Source organism: Cupressus sempervirens, chromosome 11 (assembly GCF_028749045.1).
Source record: "Cupressus sempervirens isolate cs-2001-9-10 chromosome 11, ASM2874904v1, whole genome shotgun sequence".
Lineage (NCBI taxonomy): Eukaryota > Viridiplantae > Streptophyta > Pinopsida > Cupressales > Cupressaceae > Cupressus > Cupressus sempervirens.
The window spans coordinates 288,200,830-288,222,072 of NC_143128.1; positions in this window are offsets into that span (position 1 = coordinate 288,200,830).

Here is a 21,243-nt window from a genome sequence, read left to right on the forward strand (position 1 = left end):
ATTTGTAGTTTCATGGGTCTAGCTAGTTATTATTGAAGGTTCATCCAAAACTTCTCCAGAATAGCATATCCTATCACTTCCCTTTAGAGGAAAGGAAAGAAGTTTTTATGGATAGAGAAATGCAAGGAAGTATTTTAGAACCTCAAGGAGCTTTTGATCACTGCACCCACCTTATCAGTACCTAATCTAGCAAGTGACTTCATGTTGTGTACAGATGCTTCCCTTGAGGGGATTGGAGCAGTATTGATGTAGGATGGACAAGTGATTGCATATGAATTGTGTAAACTCAAGGATCATGAGCTAAATTATCCTAAGCATGATCTTGAGTTAGCCATGGTAGTTCATGCCCTAGTGAGATGGAGACACTTCTTTTTGGGATAAAGGTTTGAACTACATAGTGATCATTACAGTCTATAGTACATATTCACACAGCCTAATCTAAATATTAGGCAAAGATATTGGATGGAGTTTCTTTGTGAGTATGACTTCAAGGTGAAGCATATTCAGGGGAAGGAGAACATGGTAGTTGTCACTTTGATTCATAGGAGACATGTGACACTATCTATAAATATTAGTATGGATTTGAGGAGTCATATACTTTAGGTACTTCCTACAAATATTTGGTATTAGGAGTTGAGTAAAGAGATAGATTCAAGGAGACTGTTGGAGGGTAGGTTTTTAGATTATGTTTTAGAGTCAAATGACCTTTTTTTATATTTAGGGAGGATCTACGTACTGCTACTGGATGAGCTTTATACATTGATCCTATCAGAGGCTCATCATGCACCTTACTAGGCACATCTAGGTGTCAAGAAGATGCATGCAAATTTGCTATGTCTATTCTATTGGATAGGGATGAAGCATGATATCGTTGATTTTGTGGCTAGGTGTCTTGAGTGTTAGAGAATCAAAGAAAAGCATTAGCATCCAACCAAATCTCATTCCTTTATGGAAGTGGGACATCATCTCTATGGATTTCATAGTAGGATTGCCTATGATTGCTTGTCGACATGATGTTATCATGGTCACTGTTGATCAGTTGACTAAAGTGGCACATTTTTCACCAACGAGGTCATCCTAAACTACAACTTATATAGCTAATGTCTTCATGTGTGATATCATGAGACTACAGGGATTTCCCCAAAAGATCATTTCGGATAGGGATCCTATATTCACTTCCACATTTTGGACATTACTCTAGCATGATCTTGGAGCACAGTTGAACTTCAACTAAGCTTATCACCTAAAGATAGATTGGTAGACTAAGAGAGTGAATCAAGTTATAGAGGATATGTTGAGGATGTATATGATGGGAAAATAGACCCTTTAGGAGGACTATCTTTACCTAGTGGAGTTTGCTAAATAACAATGAATATCACAGTTCTATTGGCATGAAACCTTTTCAAGCCTTTTATGGTTGTCCTTATCATACACCTTTGAGTTGGAATAGTCTTGAGGATTGCATCTTGTTGGGTCCTGAGATGCTTCAAGATATGGAGCAATAGGTAGTGCACATTTGTGAGCACAGGATAGATAGAAAAAGTATGTTGATGCTCATAGGACAAATAAGCAGTTTGTTGTGGGAGAGAAATTTTTCTCAAGAGTGCATCCATGGAAGAGTCTGATCTGTTATGGAAAGGGTTCAAAGCTAGCACCTCGCTTTGTGGGACTATTTAAAATTCTTGAGAGGATAGGTCCAATTTCTTATTGTCTTGCTTTGCCACCTAGCCTAGCTCATGTTCATGATGTTTTCCATGTTTCTATACTTAGGTAGTATATTCCTAATGTGGTACATGTTCTGGATTGGAATGTATCATAGGTAGAGGATAGGCGGCTTTGGAGCCGGTTCACATTCTGGAGCAATGGGAGTTGACCCTTAGGGGTCGAACCATAGAAAAGGTAAGGGTCCAATGGGACCCTACTAATGAGTCATCAGCTACATGAGACAATGCACCTGGCTTATAGGATTTATATCCCTACTTGTTTATAGGCTTCTAGGAGTAAGCCTAAGTCTATGGGGGTGGGTGTAGTGCCTACCCCTAGTTTACATTTTTTTTTATTGCCAAACTCTTTTAGGCTAGTTTATGCTTGATGATTAGTAGCATTATCTTTCAGATTATTAGATATTGTTTCATACTTGGTTGATTTTATGATGAGACTACTTGGCACTATTTATTTCATGTATGCAAGATTATACCTTGATGATGATTATTATAGTGATTTCAATTATTTGATGATGATTAGTTAGATGTTTTATTATACGTGTTTTCTTATGGATACTTACCCCATACTGCATGTGTATGGTGTGCATGTATATTTTCTTTATGTATGATGTTTCTGATGTGGTTAAGGGATTCGTAGTCACCTGCTAGTCGAGATCTACACAATGCACCACTTCCTACCATTTCCTATTTAGTTTAGAATATATGTATTTGTACATGTGTGGATTTTATGTAGATTGCAAGTACCGAGTACTGACTTTCCTGAATTGCTAGGATGAACATACCCTATCGCAATATCTCAATGGTAAGAGAGGAGAGATAAATTCTTAAGTCCAAATCCTAACCTTTAAACCCATTTGTCCTACAAAATTAGGACAAGTATCTGAGATGATTACCTTTCCAAATGCATTGTATGATGTAAATTTGTGATTATAACCCTAGAGTTTGATCTTATATGTGGTATTTTATTATGAAATTCCGTATTTCGTCTTATAGGTCTTTGGTATTTTTCTATTAATTAAGTCAAATTAACTGATTAAATTAATGATTTAATTTAACAAAAAATTATTATGATATTTTCAATATTTAATCATATTTAAGTAATTGGAAAATTAATTAAATAAAAAGAATTAAATTTAAAGAGAAAATTATAATCTAGTTTGAGAATGTAATAATATTTATTTAATTTAAATAATAGTATATTTAGGATATCCTTTTTAAATAAATGCTAAATATTTTTATTACTTAAGTTAATAAATATTTTATCAATTAAGACTTCAAAAATAAATTAAAGAGTGAAAAAGAAATTAATTTATTAAAGATATTTAAAATTTTCATAAAGTATGCATGAAGTTCCAAAAAAGATAATAAAGAGTTAAAAGGTTGTGACCAAGGAGTTCCCTCCGGTGATCACACAATTAGTGCCTCAAATTTAGGAGAGAATTCCTTATCAACATTTGAGGGTCCATTTTCCAAGTACCAAGAATTTTGGAGAAGGAAAATTTCAAAGAGAAGGTTTTGAGAGAAAAGATTTCTCTTACAATCTTTGGGTGTTTGAAAATTTAGCATCATAACCAAGTAGATCCTTTTGTTTTGATTAGCTAGTTAATTATGTTATTTATCATTCCTATCTTCTTTGTGATTGTTGAAATCTATTTTTCAAATTTTGTTTGAATGAATCTTTCAATCTTTCATTCTCAATTTATCAAATTCTGTCTATATATCAAGATTGAAAAAAAGCAATTAGAAACCCTCGTTCTATAGATGAAAGAAATTAATATTTTAATGAGGAAGGGTTTGAAATGAAATAGAAATTGAAAATTGAAAATTTGATTGGTTCGCTATATTTTTCCTATCAGAGTATTGATAGAAATTCTATTTATAAATATATATAAAAAAGAAATTTATTTGGGTGGAGGGTTGTTATGAATATTTATTTTTAAAAATAGATTAAAACAAATATATATTTAATAATGTTGGTGGGGAGGTGGGGTCATCAAACCCCCACCTCCCACCAAACCCCCTGCAATGGTAGCGAAGGCTACCAACGGCCATTAAAGGCCGCACAATAGGCCTACTACCATGAACAATAGGTACACCTAATGTCACAACAACAAGGTTGTCATGGCAACAAAGCCTGCGGGCTTCTAAAAGAATCGCAAGGATTATTATTTTTTATATTTTATATTCTAAAAAAAACTTTATTATTATTTTATTATTAATTAATAATTTTATTAATAAGTTTTTATTAATTATTAATTTAATTATTAATGAATTTTTTTAATACATTTAAATATAGTTAATTTTAATTAGTTATTAATTATTTTGTTAATAGTTTTGGTTATTTATCATTAATTAGATCATTAATAATATATTAATATAATTTCCTTCATAAGTATTAGTTAAATTTAATTAAATGATGTTCAATTAAATTTTATTGGAGTAAGTTTAACTATATTCATTATGTCATTTTTCTAATGATTTTGATTATTAAAATAATCATTATTTATTAAAATAATAAGTTAAAATAATTTATTTATTAAATTATTAAAATAATAAATTATTGATTATCTCATAAGATAAAGGTAATTATGTGATATATTCAAATATAAGAAATGGGTTAATTTGTAAGGGTAAATTGTGAATCTCTTCTACTTGAAACATACATTGAAACAAATACTTAAACCTTACTATTAACTCAACTATGTGTTTTCAAAATCTAACCAAACTATGAAACTACAATATTACTTGTATGTTGTCTATGCTTTGGGTTTGGGTTGACTAGAGTGTTGACTAGTTCTATAACCTCTACCAGAGGCTTGGGAGTTCTATGTTTGTGGTATTATGATTTGATCTTGATCTTTTAAACTCAACCATGGTAATGTGTTTGGTATGCTCTATGATGATTTTGGTTATATTGTTCATTATTGCTTTCAGTGTCCTTGTATGATTATGAGAAATGGTATGACATATTTTTCTTGACCTTTGAGTCTTCTCTCAGTTATTTTTAGATACTTTCTAGTTGCTTGTAAAGAACTGAGGGATTATTGTGAATTATCTTTTGATGCTTTCTAGTCACTTGTATAAAATTGAAGGAAATATTATGATTCTTTGATTTGTGATTTTATGAGCTTAGGGTAGGTCATCTATATGTAATGTCGGGAAGTGGCTTGCAATGGAGGCCAGGGCTCAAAGTGGTTGCTAGGGTAACCCATTGTAGGTACTATAATAAGTGAATACACTACACTAAATGAGAGTAAAATGAACCTAATAAGAGTCCTTTTTGTTCTCACCCATGCCTCAAGTGCTAGTACAAACTCGGATGGGAGTAGAGAGAATGCTTGGTTGCGACCCTACATCGTTAGTATGCCTTGTCAATACAAAAGGATGCTAGTGCTACATAGAGTCACTAGGGGGCTAGGATCAAGTTATACTACCAGGGTAGCTCTAGCATTGATTCGTGTGATGACATTTGCCCACTTACATAGTAGATTCCATACGTGTCTTTTTTTGTCTCTAGGTCTAGATGTCAAATTATCTTGGAACCTTTGAGTTAGATTACTTTTAGGGTTTCCTTGACATAGATATTACTTTTGATTTTGGGATTGATATCCTATTTGGGTTTTGAGACTATCTTCTTAGTGTGGTGGGAGTGGACCTTTTTTGGGTTACCACGAGGTTGGGTGGTAGTGCTTTTTACTCTTACCATTGAGATCCATTCATTGATGCCGTGACTAGAGTTCTTTGTCTGCATTTCCTTTCATTCTATCTTTGTGTATTATGATGGATGATTTCACTTATTTTATTGTACTTTTTTTTGTGAATCTAAAAGGGATGATGTAATCTATTTTTATAAATATATATTCTTTTAGCCTTTCATACCTTGTGACATGTACAATGGATGATTGTGCATTCCAAAATTTATTGCCTAGTGGCATTTGGATCAAATGTATATTATTTAAATGGAATAAACTTCCTGTTATACTTTCATGTGGATGTGTTATTTATTTCACTTAGTATTATTTAAACTTAAATGTGATTCAATGTCTTGGGATCCTTAGGGAACGTAATCTATTATGTTTGTTTATGTATGGTTGTATGTTATTGCTTCTGCTACTTTATGATTGATGTGTATGTTATTCTTTAAAATAAAATAAAAATGTTTGACAAATTAGTAGAACTTTAGGTTAATTCTTTTTTATCCCTTGGTGGGGTGTTATAGGAAGAATGGGTTGAGAGGGTGGAAATGAAGTAAAAACTACCCGAATAGGTTGAGGATTATTCGTTGTATGATATGTGTGAGCTATAGAGTCTTGATAACCGAAAGAATCTAAAGATTCCATAGGTTTACCTTTGATAGTCAACAAAGATTCTAGATAAACCATGTTAGTTGTCTCAACACTACAAACAAATTCATAAGAAGGAAGTAAAGAAGACATTCTAGGAGAAGATGAAGTACAATCTTGATTCTCCATAAGATCATCACTAAGAGTATAAAGGGAATTCATATAATTCTTCGCTAATGCCTCATCACTAGAAGGAATCCCAAATGAAGGTAAAGAATTTATAATGTCATCTTCTTTCACTAAAATGTCTACATAAGGGAAGTGTGTTTTAGAAAAAGAGTTATCATCATGTATGAATATGCCATCCATTAATAAGTCACCCTCTTGTATCAAAGCTTCTTCATGAGGAGGGAATAAATCAATGTCATTATCTAGGGGTTCTTCCCAAAAAGTAGATTCATTCACAATGGTTTCATGAGGAAGAGAGTAATCAACATCCAAATCCAAGAGTTCATCCCAAATAGGAGGATGATCATCCCTATCAATAAGCCATATGAAAACACTTGAAAATAACTTGTTCCACATGATAAAAAGGAAATAAATGTATAGAAAATAGATCTAGATATATCCAAATGCATTCAAATGAAATTAACAAGGATGAAAAGGAAATCAAACACCACAAACATAGTAAGAGCATCTATTTCCACAAAGCAATGTAAATGTTTTTGTATTTTTAAAGAAATTTTTCAATTTTTTTACATTTTTGAAATATAAATGCACGAAATCCAATTAGCATGCAATATTTAACATAAAAGAAAAATCTAACACCAACGAGATAATATAAAAGGAAATCTAACACCACAAAACACAATAGGGCATCTAATTCCACACAAAAATAGAGGGTAAGTGTGTCAGGTCCACCAAAATATAAGATGAAAAATATGGATGAAGAATAGGGTTTAGAATAATGCACATGAAAGAGACCCTAAAGACATATTTTACACATACATATAAATTCTTATGATATGGAAAGTAAATATAGATGACTAATATTGAAGTGAAGAAATAAAAGCTTCCTACCTTTGAAAAAGTATATTCTAAAAACCTTGTGAAATAGTCACAGAAATTGTTGAGCTCCACTCTCCTAAACCAAAATCTAGAAATATTTTTCTTTTTTGAGGTCAAGTCAACCTTGACCTAGGTATACAAAGTCAACCTTGACCCAAAAAGTTGACCTTGATCTGCACTGCTCTGATAAAAATTATGTTCGCGGATCTTGGAAGTTCACCAAAAAGGGTACCCAAATCTTAACTTCAATTCACTATTCCACACCTATTCCTACAAGAAAAATGGTTTTTTTTGTTGGATGGGGGGTTTTCCTTGGTCAAACCTCGGTTTGGAATCAACCTTGAAATGTAATTGAAATTGCAATATGTATAAACAAAGTAAATGGAACTATTCACCTTGCTTATGTTGAAATCCTTGTGAAAGATTCAAATCCTTGAACCCACAAGTATGGATGCTCCAAATGAATGTAGAATATGGTGTAGGATACCTTAAATCAATTGCCTTAGATCTTCAACACTAATCTTGAATGGATCTTTGATTAGAAAGAGGATTAAATGGAAATGGATGAATCTTCAACAAGAGGGCTCCATAGAGCTTGAATCCTTCAATGGCTACTAATGGATCTCCTTGATGAATTGAATGCTTGAAGGCTTGAATGCTTGAAAGCTTGTATGCTCAAAGATGGATGCTTGAAGGATTGAATTCTGGCTCATGTAAGTGGATGCTTGATAATGGATTGTCCAATATGTATTCTTGTCTTAGAGAAAATGAGAGGAGGAGGCTTCCTTATATAGTGATCTAGTGCACAAACTCCTAGAGAGGTTGACATATGAGAAATAAATTCCCATTGGGCCCTTACCCCTAGAAATGGACCTAGATTAAATGTTATTTAAGAGTTTACCATTTCAAAGAGAAAAACAGTTGACTCAAAACCAAGAAAACAATTCTTTCTTAAACTCTACATTCGAAAATTGTAGAACGTTGAAATTTGAACCTTGGGTGAAGGTCAAGATCATCCTTGACCTAGGTTAGGGTCAAGGTTGGCTTTGACCTAAAAGTTCAACCTTGACCCTAAGGTTAAAAGTCTTAGGATCTTAGTCCATAATGCTAGGAAAATGTAGAAAGAAAGTGAAAAAGGGAGCAAAATCAGGAGAAAAAGCCAGATCTAAGCCGAGGACCCATTTAAGGCACTCTACATGACCCCAAACCACTTACTGGGAGGGCTAAATACTTTGAACATGGAAGTGCTTCCATCTTAAGATGATAACATTTGGTACATCCAAATTTAGATAATTTATGTAAACTTTAGGTTGCAAAATAATGGTGAAGATATGATTTAAATTCAAATGAAGAAATGCTTCAACATAACTTGATTTTTTATTCTTCATCAAAGTTTTAAGTACCAAATTGTTATGCTTGAAAGTATTGACTTTTGTCACTTTTGGACAAAGGTTAAGGATTTGATATTTTTAGGTTAATTTTATAGAGGTTAATTAATCTCTCCCAAAACATGCAAAATGAAGTTAGTTATTAGCCATAGAGGAGTGGTTCTTAACCTCAAGTGTATATAAAAGATTGTTTTGTTTTGTAGAGGGACTTTTTGGACTTTGGAATTAGGGAACACTTATGCTAATATTTTGGTGATAAGACAATTTTTGGAAAGCATGCATAGATTTTATTTTTATGATTAAAAATTCCTCTTATGTTCTTGGTGCAAGAAAATAAAGAAAAACACATTTTGAGTTCTCCTTCTAAAAATCTAAATTGTTAAAGCATGAAAATGTTGGTTCGTGAGTGTTTTCATGGTATTATGCAAATGTTTATGAATCTTGAATCAATGTTGTACTAATTATCATTCTCTTGATTGTCCTTATTAGCAATTTATATTAATCTAGGGAAGTTTTGAAGTTGTTTAGTGCAGTCATCATCAATAGCTTTCTTTCTATCTTTCAAAGTTTGAACATATTTTTATTGGAAAAATCAAAACTTGTATCTTATAAGGGAGTTGTCTTTCTCAAATGGATAGAAAGATTGCAAGTGGATAGTTGGTTGCAATCTCTCTAACTGTTGGTGCAATTGTGACTCTTTAAGTTTCACAAGTGACACTGTCAAGCTTAGGACATTTTCCTTCATTATCAAATAGTCGAAACTTTCCTCATAGTGAAATCCTTTCAAAATTTAATTTTTCCTTCAGCCAAAATAAATAATAAAAATATTAAAACAAATAGACTAAAAAGTAAGATTTACATGGTCAATCTTGCAGCCACACTCTAAATGTTATTGCCAAGATGCATACTATAGACCTCACATATTAAAATAACTTTTTTAAATAGACATGATAATTTTTAAATAGGAAGTATATACACAATTATATTTTTTTAAAGATAAAGATAATAGGTTGAAGTCAAAATTTATTATTGTTACTATTATTATTATGTGTTGTAATTAATTATTATAATATTTATTACAGTTTGGTACTCCAATCCAAGACCTTTCAGCTAAGAAGTGTACAATTTACCATTATATTATAAACCATTCACTATATATAACCATAATACTAAGAATTTAATTAAATGACATTGTTGAAGATATTGTATTAAATAGATTCTAACTAATCATCTAAATAAAACTATAAAATCTATTTAGAGAAATTTGAAACTAACAAAACAAATAAGATTTATGCATTTTATGATTTTAAGAAAGGAAATTCATCATTAATAATCCTTGTCGTCATTTATTTCTTTATTCTCATCAAGAAAGAAGAATTTGGAGAAAAATCAAGGCATTCTCGGGACTATAAAAATCAAAATGAAACAATGAGTGCTAAGTGTTCCATTTATTCCCATGAGAGATGAATTCATATTGAATCACTACTCATGAAACATGGGTCAATGAGTTTGACTCAAAATCATGTAGTTAAATCCTGATAGCAATATCACAATTTGACTTGCTGTGGAAATTATCTCCTACTTATCAACTGATGAGCCTAAGGGGCTTTCTAATGAATGGTTCATAAGGCACAACACTTGGTTAAGGTTTTACAAATGGGGTTGCAAGCTTTGGGTTTAACCATGGAGGAAACTCCATAGTTAAGCACGCTCAGGCTGGAGTAGTACTGGGATGGGTGACCTCCTAGGAAGTCTTGTTGCTTCACCCCTGTGAGCATCACCTAGATCCAATGAGTGCTAAGTGTTCCATTTATTCTCATGAGAGATGGATTCATGTTGAATCACTACTCATGAAACATGGGTCAATGAGTTTGACTCAAAATCACACAGTTAAATCTTGATAGCAATATCACAACTCTATTTTCATTAAATTTATCCGCGTGCTGCTCATTGTGTCAAATTTACATCTGATCGTCTTTGCTAAAACCCCAAATGAGTACAACATTCTTATTTTGTTTTAGGGGTTTCTTTTCTCTTTATCAATTAATAAGAATTTTATGGATTCAGCTGCCAAACTTATATATTTGTCCTCAATCTGCCAATCATTAGGAAAAAAAAAATTCAAGATTCAAGGAAATATGGAAATTTCTTTATTATTTTTATTATTATTTATTATAGAGGTTGTTTATTAAGTTGTTCGGCATAATCATAAAGCTGATCTGAGGCTGTAAGGTTTCCTTCATTTTTAAATCTGTTTTATTATAGAAAAATAGGTTGTTTTAGATCTTCAGAATATTAACGATAAAATATTAAAATATATACACAACAGTATTTCAAGAACTTACAATATAAGACACTAACATAAATTCTATAGTAAGTTTCATTAAAGATAACAAAGACAATACACAGTATTTTTATGAAGGAAAAAAATAATTTTTTTAGAAAAATATTAATTTTGGAGAAAATCTTTTTTGGATGTTGTGAATATGAAATTCTATTAGAAAAAGGTTAAAAACAGATTTTCAAAAAAAAAATTTAACTTTGGAGAAAAAAATTTGTGAATGTTGTAAATAAGAAACTCCCTTAGAAGAAGGAGAAAACTAGATTTTCAAGAAAAATCTTTACTTTGGAGAAAATCCTTTCAGGATGTTGTGAATAAGAAACTCCCTTAAGAGAAGGGAAAAAACATATTTAAAAACATATTAACTTTGGACAAATCTTTTATGAATGTCGTTAATAAAAAACTCTGTTATACTCAATCCTCTCTTTCTATTTTACTAGACAATCATGTAAAGATAATTGTAACAGATTTCTACTTTTATTGAAAATTGTACAGCCATATTATCTTATTTTAGGTGTCGAGGTGGTCAATGCTTATCGTATCCATTTCTCTTAGCTTTTAGATTAGTTTACTCCATTATAAATCATAATCAGAACTGTTTTATTATGTAATTTAGAGGCATGGTTTTTTATTTAAAATTTAAATTAATTGGATTTTTTAAATTAAAAGTTTATTAAAAAATGTCCACAGATTATTTGTATTGCCTAATAGAATGATTAATTTTATTAGTATGAACAATACAAACATAAATCTAAGAATTCAGATATCATTTAGAAGTTTTAGGAATGAATAATATTAAATATTATTCTTTTAAATATTAAACAAATATATCAACTAAGGTAGTATACTGCATCTGCCATTATAAAGAATTTGATTGTCATCTCAGTTATTGTTTTCTTTTATTTCCTTTCATTAGCTTTTCACTTTTATTGAAATAATTGATAACAATTTGAAGAGATTTTAATTAAACCAAACAATTGAAATAAGAGATTGTTATTGTTTGAAATATTATTTTCTGTTTAATTTGAAATATATTGATTTGTTTTCAACTTTTCATGAGTTGGTTAGGAGATTAATTTATAGTTACCCTTGGTTTTTTAAAGATGTTTTATCATAGATGACTAGCGACTTTCTAGTCCACAATGAATAAAACCATAGGTTTTTTGGGGGTTAAATTTTGTGGAATCAAACTTATAGTGTAAACTTTATTCTTTACCACTGCACAATCAACTTCCATGTTTCTATCCTGATATTGAAGTACTAGTAATTTTTCAATGGTGAGAAAAGGAAAAATCGGAAACTTTCTATTTTTTCTATTTTAGTAACCAAGATATAGTTTTGAAATTGAAATCAAGCATTAATAAAATATAAGGGCTTGGCAAACTCATTCCCCTTCTTATTTGATGGATCAATCCTTCATTTGAGTTTTGCCAAATTTCCAATTTCAATTCTCCAATCCTTGATATTGAGTCTGACATTGATTTTCCAATTACTTTTAATTGTCCAGGAGTTTTCAAATATCTCTTACCCTACCACTTATGACTTCAAAGAAACTAATCTAAAACTCAAGCATATTTTTTTTGCAGGTTAGGAACTAATAGGCTTATGTTGTATATGGCAGTAGCTAGGTGTATTGCAGAGACCTCCATTAGAGTGAGTTGGAAGAACTTGCCTGATGATCAGACATTTCAAATTATGGTGGAAAATACATGCAAATTATGTGATGCCCATAATGTTATACTACATCTGAAAATGCTTGCACCAGGAATATGGGATCCAGTGAAGGAGGAAGTAGTTGTAAACAATGGGAAATCCATTCATGCAGGACAAATGATGGAATTCAGTTATCAAGTGAATTATTTGGCGCATATAGGCACCGCCAATTCATCAGCTGACTTTATCAACTGCGCTCGTTAAGATCTTCACTTGATAACCCCAGATTACTTTGAATAGAGGACATTTTACACATATTTATCTAATAAGAGTTTTTTATTATTTGTTTATTTATAGTTGAGTGTTTGAACATCACATACTAAGGTTTGATTTCTACACTAAAAGTATTAAATAGTCAAAGTTGACTTATTTTTAAAAACTTGATTTCTTCCTTAATGTGTGATATTTAAGACAGGCCGTTTAATTTTTCAGGTGCATTTTGGTCCCTAGATAAGCATTGACGTCTTACAACACTTGTACTGATATATTATTTTGGCAATGCCTATATATCTTAAATTCTATTTAAAATTTTATTGCTTTTTATGTTTTTGTCAAGTTAATTAAACTTTTATACAGTTTGACTTTTACTTCTAAACTTGCTCTTCTTCACATAAAATTATAGTGGTAAATATTTGTCAATTAGTAGAATAATTTTAGTTGGAATTTTTAGAATGATAAATAATTAAGGATCAAACATAGTTTAAATTTTAGTCTAACCTACAAGTTCATTCATCTTATTTTTGAATTAATTAATTTTATCTATATAAAGATATGCTAAATTAAACATATATCAAGTCTAAAGTGTCTATTTAATATTTTTGGCTTGATTTCATCAGCATGTTGTAATTCGTCATCATATATCACCAAAAGCCAAAAAAAACTTTATTTGCATGACCTCCTAATTTGCTTTATTTTTTTCAAAGACTATCTTAATATATCACAACATTGGAACCATCTCTATGACTAGTCTATAAAGGGCCTAGAAAATTAAAACATTTATGATTTTGTGGAGGTTTGGTTGACCCTACATTTAAAAAAGATGTGTTACAATTACTAATTCCTGAAATAATTCTATAACATTTTCAATTTGGATCATATTTTGAAGTGTTATAATATTATTCGTCTAAATTTGTTTGAAATGTTTAGTTCATTCTTATTGAGTGGGTAGACATGAGATATCTAGATTGTCGTCCCTATAGTGAATAATTTATATACTTATCATTTCTTGTTAATCAAGAAGGTAGTTTAGTGAAACCCTTTTTTTTGGTTGGAGATGTCAAAAAAAAAGAAGGTTAAGAATCTTGAAGGTGACAAAGGTGATGAAGGTCATAAGAGGCCAACTCAAAATGATGAACCTGCATCATAAAAAATACAACATTCACAACATACACCAAATATTAATTAAGATTGTGAATCTAATATCATATTACAATGAACTTGAAAAAGTTTTTTTTAGTTGATATGTAGGAAATTCAATTTAGATAATGGACTTAGGTGACAAAGATAATACTACAAATGATGATGATGCACACAAGGTGAAAAATTTTCAAATGAAAAATGGGTTGAGAGTGAAATATTTCAAAGAATTTTAAAACTATGTGTTGAAATAACCATCCATCAAACCAAAAGAAAATCCATATAAATACTTCCATCTTATAGAATCCAAGTGTAAGATTTGTAATAGGAAACATTAAAAAAAGAGGTTTTAATTAAAACTTGACACCATAAAATACTATATCCATAAATTTGATAGAAATTAAATCATACATTTAATTATTAAAAAAAAGGATGGAAAAAAAGAGAAATATCACAATGTTTTTTAAATAAAAAAGAAGCCAAAATGGGGGTTGACCCAGAAAAAAAAATTTGTAGAACAACTACAAGTTAGAAACAACACATATTAACCTACCCCCCTTCTTATTTTAAAAAACCCCACATAAGTGTCCTAAACTCTAACCATTACAAAGAAACCATGAAAATTCTTAAACATAATACACATGTTGGAGTTATTATGATCTTCATTCTTTCCATGCTTCCATCATTTTATATATTTCATTTGATAATTACTTGTAGTTGGGGTTTGGAATTTTGAAAAGTATGGGTTAGGATTAGGATATGAATTTTAAGTAGAATTAAAATTCCAAATATAATCTGTTGGAAAGTCAAGGTTTTAAAGAGAGAGTGCACATAGGTTTGGGGAGAGAGGGGGAATGTTGACCCATAGAAATATTTGACCATTAACTTAAATTTGTTCTGTTCAAAATCCCAACTCCAACTTCTTGACCTTGACCTTTTCAAAACTTTGTGCTTTTACATAGAGAAAAGGCACAAGTTAGGGAAAGAAATTAAATGTTGACCATAGAACAAAAAAAAGTTGACCATTAAATTTATAAACTAATTTTTTTCAAAAGTCATGGTAACTTGATTTTTGCCTTTTTGAATTTTAAATATCCAAATTATCCATAAACTTTAAAACTCATATAGCTTTTAGCTTAGGTTTATGACTGTAGAGATTTCGAATGCAATACGGAGTTGAGAACAAACTAGATGATTTGGAATCATGGGACTACCAAAAAATTGATAAACCCTAGTCTTGTCTAAAGCTTGAATTTAGATGTTCCTTTTCACATTTTGACTAAAAATTTTGAAATTTTGGACAAGGTAAATACCAGGGAAACAATTGTCTCTAACTAGGGATAAAGATTGTAAAAGACATGGGATGAACCCAACAAATTAGAAAGCAACTACATTATCGTATGTTCATCTAGTCAATAGGGGATTTGTTAGAATATTTGGAATAATTGAGAGGGGGGATGAATTAGTTATCCAATGTCCAAATGTACCAATTGAACAATCAAATACTAAAACTTCTTTAGATCTCAACATCCATTATCTAGGGACCTCTATAGTAAACATTTAGTAACATAAAGTAGCAATCTACTATCCTAAATATAACAGACTTGTAGAATGTAAACATTAACATCAAATAATCACAAAATAACATCCACACAAGTTTAACACTAGGATTTAACGTAGAAACCCAATTTTGGAAAAACCACCAACAACATGTCACCAAATTTTCACTCTTATGAAGTGAGCTTTGTTAGGAGCCAACCCTATTAAATGTTATAAAACACCCTATTAAATGTGACCTTGTTAAAGGATTTAATCACCCTATTAGGAGTGGCATTGTTAGAGGACTTTTGAACATTCCATTAGAATGTCACCTTCATTAAAGAATTTACTTAGGTTTGTTAGGTCAACCTTGATTAAAAGGATTTTAATACTTATACAATGGTTAGAAAGTAATAATCAATTTTGATCTGACAAATACAACTCACTTTGCAAATACATATATTTGTTTAGCTCACATGATGATCCATTGGATACCCTTCATTATCATATTAGTCTCTAATTTTCTTGCCAACCCTTCAAGAAATCACTCTTCACCTCTTCTCAACTTTCCTTGGCCTTCTTCTTAAGTTCGCCAATTAATAACATCAACAAATTGTTCCAACCTTTTTAGATCTTCACATGCTCTGCTAACCTTCCCCACACACTTACACAGTGTTAGCCTTGTGCATATTTAAATAGGTAATTATGATCTTTTTTCATTATTCATCACCATAGATCTTAGGTTTAGGTCATATTTATCGAATCTTTCCATCATTTTATCCCTTCTTTTCTCTTCTAGAACCTTCTCCTTGAATCCTTGCATAAAAATGCATAAACAAAATTTCTACTGATTTAAATGTTCCAAGTCATCCAACATTATCTTCAACACACTTTATATATTAAAAGAAATTAATTTTTTTGGCTAAAAATCATTATTTCTCATAAAATGTCAAATCGTTGTCCCTCAATCAATACAATGTACTATCACTTGGTCATTAATGAGTTACTTGGTCACTACTTCCATTCTTGTTCAACATGTAGATTGATACTTGCTCAATATTGATGCTCAGTTGACACCAATTCTACTTGGCTTGTACTGGCATTGGGTCAGCACTAACATCACTCAACATCTTTTGTAATTTCCTTAAATGTCTTCTCTATTTCTTGGTCAAGCCAATATATTTGGTTAGTCTTTGATCATTTCTTTAGGGATTTAGAAAAATTATCTTCGTCTCTAATAACATGATTTAAATAATCATTTTATCTTGTCAAGGTCTAATCAATCAAGTGCTCATTGTAGTCTCTTCTCATAACTCAACCTTTCCTCTAGGTGCTTTTGTTATGACCAACTTCTCAAAACCTCTTCATCAATCATCTAGATATGGCACTCAAATCAGATGGCAAACTATCTTAACAATAAGGTTTGACATCAATGACAAAATAACATTTTTTCCAATTGTAGTTTTCAATAATATCCCTCTTTGGAATTGATGGCAACACCTCTAGTTACCATGCAATCCAAAAATGTACTAAATAGAGAAAACTCCCTCTATGTAGAGTATTAGATCTTTATTAATATCCTTAGTTTTATTATTATTCTCATTCATGTAGCTCTGATATGCAACACATCAACTCCCTCTATCATATTAGATCATCAAATTAATCATATTCTTTTGTACTGCTAACAACATCTTTCATACAATCTCTCTCTTTCTTATGGTAACTAAATTGCATATATCTCCCTCTTTGACAACTATACCAAATATCTCCCTCTCAGAGAATAGCATATATCCCCCTCTGAATATTGAAACTTTATTTTACTCATGCATCTTATCCATGTAGATATCTTTAAGCTAGTTCTAAATTATCCTTTTTCATCTATGTATGACTGATACAACATTCTCTCCTTCTTCCTTCATTACTACTTTAGGAAACTCCCAAAGTAGGACTATCTACATCAACTTGTAAGTTATTTTGATTAGCACATTTGATGCAAAGCTCCATCTGAGCTTAAGTAGCCTTTTAAAGGGGAATCACCCCTAGTTTACCTCTTAGATACTCATAAGCATCCTTAGGTAAATATTTAGTGAAAATATCAGCTATTTATTCCTTAGTATTCACATACTTCGTTCTCACTTCTTTTTCTTTAACTAGCTCTCGCAAGTAATGATACTTGATATAAATATGCTTAGTCTTTGTGTGCATTACAATATTATCTAAAATATTTATTGCACTAGTGTTATTACAATAGATAAAAATTGGATCTATGATCTCTTCCTTCCTACCTTTCAATAGTTGTTTGATTCATATGATATTTAAACAATTCACTACAACTCTCACATATTTAGCTTCATTTACTAATGAGAAATGTAGTGTTGTTTCTTTTGTGTCCATGAAACTAGTCTCTTCCCAAAAAAGAAAGCTCCTTAGATTGTGTTTTTTTCGTCATCAATATTTCCCACCAAATCTACATTAGTGAACACTTTTAGGGTATGTACAGAATCGTGGTGTGCCAAAAAGTGGCATGTGAAAAAATTGGAGTTTGAAAATGTCTAAAAGCATTTCAAAACCTACTCTAACTTTTTTCCACCCATCCTAATACCAAGGCTAAAAAGTTTGGGCCAAGCCTTTTCAGGTATTTGATTTCATATCATATACTCGATATCTAATATGAAATCAGATACTTGAAACTTGTGACATAGATGTTAAAAAAAATCGAGAGCTATTTTGCATTGCATTTTTTTGAGTTTTACTATTGTGCTCCATTCGAGTATCGGATAAAGGTAAGTTTTTTTTGTATTTTTAATGATTTGAATGAATATTATTATAAATTAGTTATTTTAAATATAATTTGTTAAAAATTAGGTTTTTTTAATAAAAATTGTTAAAATTTAGGTTATTTTTAATAGAAATTATGTTTTGTAAATTAATAGGTATGGTTGACCAAATGATGATACCGAGCCAAAAAATAATGTTCATCATGACCCTCCACCAAATGATCTAGTACTTCCTCAAAATCATCCACCAAAAGACCCTACCTCCACAAAACCCTCTTTGAATTAAAGATTCGATAATTAAAAATCCCACCGAACTGAGGGTTTTGTGAACCACATATAATTATATACTAGCATTGGCTCCCATGTTATTCACGTTAAACACCATAGTGCATAATATTGAAACACTTACCAATGAATACAATGCTACTCTTTATTGGTGTGAGGAAATACATGCCATGTTTGATGATAGATTGGACTATGATGAGGTTGTGGCCCTAAATATAACTAAAGATGATATAGTTAACCTTTTTGTGGACCCAAAAATTGGTAAAAAAGTAGAATGCACAAAGCCCAAATCATCAATTAAATGGTGCACAAATGAGGCTATGTGTACGAACTTTTGGGATCGTTGGTGGATCATTTTTTACGTCCCTCCACATAGAAATTTAGAGGTGTCATTCTATTTCATTAAAAAATTGTATGCCAAATTTGTGTTGCACCACAAGGCGAACTATTGGAGCATGAGGCCCAACATGGGTATAGGGGGAGGAGCTCCTCAAAATAGACCCTTTTCCCAATGAAAGAAAGCTTGCACTTTTGTCCCCCCTACTCCTCTAGTGCAGCATCCTTATATCATTGCAAAGGCTAGCTCTTAGACTATTAGAGCCATCCATAGAGTGAGTAGCCTATTAATATCCTAGGCTAGGTTAGTGTTTCCTTCCCATGTTGATGATGCTAGTGTATGTTCATCATTGGCGAGCTCGTCACATGTTTGTGTTTGGGTTCCATAAGTGATCTTTCTAAGTATCAATTTGTATTTGAGGAGGATACAACAAATGCATGTATAGAGGCTACACAACCTAATGTGAGAGAGGAGGGGCATGTACAGGCATGAAAACCTTCTGTGTCAATATGTGTATACATTTTTTTGTTATGACATGTGATTTGAAGTTAATCTTTATAATAGAGTAATTTTAATCCATATTGACTTATACATGTATGTGATCTTCATTCATGTTTAGTTGATGACTGAGGAGGAGCTTAGACAGTTTGATAATGTCACACTCTCAGCTATTCATTTGGCCTTGAAACATCTACGATACATTATGTTGTGTTCTCATTTTTCTAATTGATATTGGAGCATATATGGTTTCTAATCTTTCTTTTCTCCAATAGGTATCGCCTGCCAATGGGGGGTAGAGTGCAGGGGTGAGGCACAACCCATTGACAAGAGAAAGATAATTAGGTGCTTTTAAAGTGATTAAATATTGATAGCTTTCTTGTAAAATGTTTGTGGTAATGAAATTTTATTACTTTCTTTATTGTATAGGGCATGGCTACTAGTGATGGTTCTAGGCAGATTTGGCATTGTAGACCCTCTGGCATTTCCATTCGTAGTGAGAGCCCCATCATATGTATAAGTATCATTTATTTGTTATTTTCCTTATTTTCATAAATGAATTCAAAACTGATTTATGTGATATTAACAACTAGTATATTGTATCTTATAGGAAACACCTAGTGCATAGGAGGTTGGATGCCAGAGATTTTTTATCTTTGATGATGCAACCATTATATCCAAAGGAGGAGTTGATAGAGGTAAGTTGTAGTTTGAATTCTTGATTATATGTTATAAATTTAGTATACTATGAATTATAATATTATATTTTAAGTTGTAGATTAATCTAACAAACATACTTGAACATATACAGGTCACAATCAATGAGGTTCAAGCATTGCTGAGGACATATGAGAGGACTCTTGACCAACACAAGAGGTCAACAAGAGAGGTATTTATGATGAAAGTTTAATACTATAAATCTTCATTAAAAGAGGATCATTATGCATTTGAGTAATTCCATGTTAGATACATAGAATCATATAAATTAAGTAGTCAAACTATGGATTTTTGTTTTTTATTTATGTAGGAGGCATTTGATCCACATAATGCAGCAAAGAGGCTACATTTTGATCATCCACCAGCAACATAGGATAGTATAGTTGTCATAGGATGCATCATGAGACATTTTGATATGGCATATGTGACATTGTATACAAAAGCATTGATATTATACACATTCTGATGGCATGATCAGCTACATTTTGTATATGGATCTATGTATTTTGATATATATTTGTGTAATTTGTCTATGGATACATGAAATTTGATATATATTTGTGTAATTTTTCTATAGATACATGTATTTTGATATATATTTTTTTCATTTATGTACACAATGATATACATATTAATTTAGTATAGTATTGTTCAATTTATCGTGGATCATGTGTATTGCTCATGTTTATGGGATATCATTCATTTTAATCATTTTTTTTATATTTGATTCAAATGTGATAACTTGTGAATAAAATTTTAACAACCTTTATTATCAAATTTTGATGCAATTTTTAATTTGAAATGATCTCTGCAATCCCTTAAGATGTCAGTATGGTTCACCCGCCCAAACACACTTAGAGCACCTCGGATACTCTTCAATACGGGGTCACCATGAATGATGGAGGATCTCTATGGCCAAAATAAGAGTGTTACTAGGCTTCACTTGCCTATCTAGATCTAATGATGTGATGATTCGATGCCAAGATCAGTGGTTTCAAAGTTATGTAGTGATGCACCTATCAACTGAGGCATACTACCAGTTTTGGCATCGAGCAAGATTGTTGTGCCTAATCCAAATGGAATGTGATCTCTTGAAAATGAGATATTTTATTGTAGGCCTCAACATGACCATCCTATATCATTTTATGTTTCATCGATAGCCCCCACGAGCTTCGAGCTATGACCCTCAGAAGATTGACCTCAAAATGCACTTAAAG